This window comes from Megalobrama amblycephala, linkage group LG7 (genome assembly GCF_018812025.1).
Source record: "Megalobrama amblycephala isolate DHTTF-2021 linkage group LG7, ASM1881202v1, whole genome shotgun sequence".
Classification (NCBI taxonomy): domain Eukaryota; kingdom Metazoa; phylum Chordata; class Actinopteri; order Cypriniformes; family Xenocyprididae; genus Megalobrama; species Megalobrama amblycephala.
Window position 1 is genome coordinate 54022759 of NC_063050.1, and position 4846 is coordinate 54027604.

General features: G+C 38.5%; 2 long non-coding RNA genes across 3 annotated transcripts; one reads left to right on the plus strand and one right to left on the minus strand.

Moving 5' to 3' along the window:
- Positions 1-565: 565 nt before the first annotated feature.
- Positions 566-2628, minus strand: LOC125272875. The gene is made up of 3 exons (XR_007185943.1): positions 2277-2628; positions 1507-1602; positions 566-1395 (listed from the first exon to the last, which is right to left on the minus strand). It is a non-coding gene; the product is annotated as an uncharacterized LOC125272875 (long non-coding RNA).
- A 3-nt stretch (positions 2629-2631) lies between these two features.
- On the plus strand, positions 2632-3465 carry LOC125272876. Of its 2 annotated transcripts, XR_007185945.1 has the most exons (3): positions 2801-2898; positions 2964-3030; positions 3102-3465. It is a non-coding gene; the product is annotated as an uncharacterized LOC125272876 (long non-coding RNA). The 2 variants fall into 2 exon arrangements; XR_007185944.1 differs by having other exon boundaries at positions 2632-2898; positions 2964-3465.
- The last annotated feature ends 1381 nt before the right edge of the window (positions 3466-4846 follow it).

A 4846-nucleotide genomic window follows, 5' to 3' on the forward strand; every position in this document is an offset into this window, starting at 1 on the left:
AATAAAAGGTAAAGAGTCAAGAGCCCAACTAAAGCAAACGCTGACCTCTTTCATGGTGACTTGAAATGAAAAGTTCCATAAAACATTAATTAACACCTTTTTTTCTCTCGTTCCTTCAATGATTCTGCTCATTAACATCAGGTGTCATCACTAATTGTCAATTATCACTCAATCATCAATCAATTATCTCATTAACTTTAACACTGCTTCAGTGTTACTTTTTAACACCCTGTAAGATGGACTCATATGTACACTTTGGGTGTTAATTTAACACTCGGGATTTTACTGTGTATGTAAATTGTAGATCCTGCAATAAAAATAAAGATATGAGCAACAGGTGCACCAACACCTCACAGCACCAGTAACTGAACCCTACCTAGAGCAGTTTTCCGCAGTGTTAGCGATGTCTGAAGCCAAAGAAGACATCAGCAGCTGCTCGAAGATCTCGTCTTTGGAGAAGACTGGTTTTATACTCAAAGTAGTAAAAAGTACTTAAAATTAAGATTACACCAGAATGAACTGCTTTTCTAACACACCCCAACACTTACACACAATAATGATGATAAATGCTGACCAAAACTTAATTATATTACTTTTCATTTTACTTCTTTAATAAAACAAGCAAAATGTAATGTTTAGTTATATGACAGCTGTGCATGAACACACACTAGACAAATACAGCTGATGTGAATACATCTCCATTTACAGTCAATTCATGCATTAATTCATTGCTTATTAAAATATATACATTTACTGATAATAGCATAATTAATAATTAAAGAATTAATAAAAGTAATAATGACAAATAAATGCATATACAAGTCAACAACACACGAAACAAAGCTTTATTCAAATGTATTGATCTAACAATCAGGTATTTACAGTCCTGTTGTCATCTCAACACAGCTGTGCCAATTCTGCAGCTTTATTCTGATCAAGCAGCTGATGAACACCTTCATCATCATGTTCCTCACTGCTGAAGATGATGATGATGATGATGGACCCCTGAACCCCTCAACCTTGGAGCAGGAGTGGGAGAAGATGTGCGGGACAATCTGCTGCTGCAAACATTCATGTGCTCTCCATCAGCAGATTAAAACATTTTACATTTAATTCATGTCAGCATTCTGTTTCTTGCATATTTCATTTCTTATTTTTCATTTGCTAATTCTTGTCATGGCTTCATTAGTTTTGTGGTGTGGTGGTCTAAACCACTGAGCTGGTCAGCAGAAGGTTGCTGGTTCGATCTCTGCAGCGTCTCCTCCAGTGTGTCCTTGATCGAGTCACTTGGAAGGAGGAGTGATGGAGGATCTCGTCCATAACACTGAACCATTCCCAGGATCTGCTGTGGCTCTCCATCCTCAGTGCTCACACCAGTCTGAGGACATTCACATCCTACAATAATGCACAAATATAATACAAAAGCAGTCATTTTAACAACACAATGTCATTTGATTTCTGTATTAGAAATAACAAAATGATCTTACTTTATATTTTGTTACTTACTTTATATATATTTTTATTTTGTTTCAGGTTTTCCTCTTTTTTTATCTAACAAATACTGTCGTCAGCTTTTCTTGCAGGTCCTGCTCCACCAAAGCTCTGCAGCAAATGCACAGACATCAAGAATCAGAAAAGTGCTGTAATAAGTCTGTTTAAATTCCAATAATTAAAATAAACTAGACTTTAGATTTAAATAGACTTTGTATTCATTTCTGTAGTATCCTCACTCAAAGCCTTTGATGGCATCATTCCCCAGACATCAGACAAGATTCAAGTTTCCTCTGAGATTTATGTGCTCAAATCTACATTCACATGTTGATGATGTGTTAACTCACTTCTTATCCAATACAAATGTTCCTTAATTTATTAACAATACTAATGGACAAATAAAATAGATTAAACGTATGTGTAGTTACTGTAGATTTGTTTATTTACATTATTTTCATTCATGTAATGTAAAAGTGTTGACAACAGTGAATAATAGCACACACACATCACTCATAATACGTAATCCAGCACTCATAAGTCATAATATTTGAAGAAGATGTTCGTGTCAGATGTTAAATAAACATTTAGTAAGCATCTTTAAGATGTATATGGTTTAGAATATGTAAATCCACTTTGGAGAATTAAGGTGTGTTTATCCCGTTATCTATACATAATAAATCGTGTTTTTACTGCAAAATCACAACAATAGTGTCTAGCATCTTTACACATTCAGCAGTTTACTCTACAGTAGTTCAACAAATGTATTTTTGGTTTTCAATACTCACATTTGACAGCATCCGCGCCGCTTTTCTCCTCCGTGTTCGATTATGACGTATCCTCTCCCGTGGCCTGCTGGGATAGAAAAGTATCCAGCAAGGAATACTTCAGAATCTGGGCGGAAGCAGTAGGCCATCCGGGAACTCCTCGACTACTTTATGATTACTGAGGTTTCTGACATACTTAATTGCTCGCCTACTGCTTTCCCCTATTATATATTAGGTAAGTAGGCGGTTTCGGACGCACTTTAAGTAGGCGCACGTCCGAATCTCGCGAGAATTAGTACGTCACGCAGGTAATTTTCGCCTACTCTTTTTGCTTCAGACATACTTATTCGCTCGCCTACTGCTTTTCCCCTACTAAATAGTAGAGAAGTAGGCGGTTTCGGACGCAGCCATTGTGTAGCAGTGTGAAGTATACCCTCGGTCGTTTATTGGTTGATGTCAGGTAAACGGTGAACCTATCAGGACCGGAGTGTTATGGTAGAAAATGGGAGGGCATTGGTTACCTGCGATGCGTTGTCATCCGTGCTGCCCCTTTACGGGAGTCCGCCATTTATGAATGGAAGGATGTTTGGTGTGCCGTCCCTGCTCCATGCTGCTGCGCGTATAAGCTGCACCCCAGTTTCAGGTTCGTACGTTTTTGTTTTATGGAGGATTCTTCAGGGAATATTTATTTACCGTGTCTCTGTGTAGTTTGTAGATGAATAGCTGCGCGCTATGATCAGCAACACGCATAGTACTGCGCGGTGAACATCTCCTGGTATGTACGACAGAAGGCTGCTTGTTTGTTTTTATGATTTTATTAGTAACTTTGCTATTTCTGTTCGGCAGGTTGATTTAAATGCCCAAGGGTTTCATCGCTGAATTATGCGACGGAATGCATGTCTAGTGATGTAACGCACTGCTGCCTTGCCTGGGTTTCAATTCTGTGTGTGTACGCGCGTGTGTGTAACTGCGGCCCGGATTATCGCTCGCCTTGGAGTGCACATTAGAGTTGTGACGTTCGCGAACGAACCGATTCTTTTGAACGGCTCATAAACATGAACGATGGGAGCCGAGTCGCGGCTGGAGGGGAGCCGTTCTTTCTGTCGTTCTTTTTTCCTATGCGTGTTTCACACAGATGCACACAAATGAGCTCCTCCGCGAGACAGAACAGTTATAGGGGGAGGGGCGCACCCAGCGCAGGCCAACCCTTTATAGCGTGATGATATTAGTTATTAGTTGTGCACGCATCCTTCACGTGAGTACTCCAGTGGAAAAAAACCCTGCGTTCCTCTGTCATTGGGTAGGAGCGGAAGTTGAAGGGGCTGATGTCCTATTTGCAAAGTTTACAGTAGTAATAGTATGTAGTATGTAGACATTTCCATTTTATTTATTCTAATTTTATCTACTTTAAATATTTTTTGTTTTCTATCAAAATGTTCTTGTGTGATAACAATGTTCTTGTGTGGAAGTGTTTGTAGTAAAAGCTGTTTTTCACAGAAATTCATTGCAGCCGGCTTTGTTTTTGATGTTTATTTGTGAGTAGGTATTGTATGAATAACATAAGTCAACGTAGCTTTACACACACACACACACACACACACACACACACACACACACACACACACACACACACACACACACACACACACACACACACACTTTGTACTAAAGGTAAATCCAAAATAGTGATGTCACTGTCTAAGCAGAGGGATTTGTGCAACCCTATGGAATATAGTCCACACATGACAAATGAGGTAATAATCAATATTTCAGAATAATTCAAACTCAGATATTGGTGTGTGATATCCGAGTTTTAATTGTTTGACTACAAATCTCACCTCATCATTCCTCCCAGTGATTATTTCCAGGATAAACTGAGATGCCCCCAAGCTGGCTTCTTAAAACTGACTAAATATTTAAAAAGAGCCAAAAGAGCCGTTCTTTTGAACGGCTCTTTGAAAGGAACGGATCGCGAAGATCCGGATCCCCTCAAAGAGCCATAAATCCCATCACTAGTGCACATGCGTCAAGCGAGGCCATTCTTTGGCCGTTTTGTGTCTCGAGTGTGCGGGTGATTGTGGTTTGGTTTGTTTTTTTCTTTTTTGTTTCTTTTTTTGAATTGTACACATACTGAACGTAATGTTCTCTTTGTCAGTTTAAATTTTAGTTTCTGTTGCAAAGTTTTTTTTTTTTTTTTTTTTTTTTTTTTTTTTTTTTTTTTTTTGTAGAAGAAGGGGAGGAGTTTGGCTGCTCGTTTAATGGTGTCCACATTGAGTGCCGTGCTTCATAGGTTGGAGTGATTTGGTTTATGGTTTATTAAGTGTGGTGTGATAATTAAAGGGTTGCGGCAGACCACCTCCTTCCTTTTAAACTTCTTTATTTTATGTATATTGTAGTTTTTGTAAAGTCGTTTGTTTTGTTTCTTTAGTGACCTGTTACTATGGAACCCTTGTGAGATGATGCGACAGTTTTTAACTTTTGTACACTTTAATAAAGCTGCCTCATCTGCATAATCCTTTGCCTGTGTCTCTACTCACCCACCAATTGGTAACAAATTTGTGTTGCTATATAATAAAATTTCCGTGGGTATA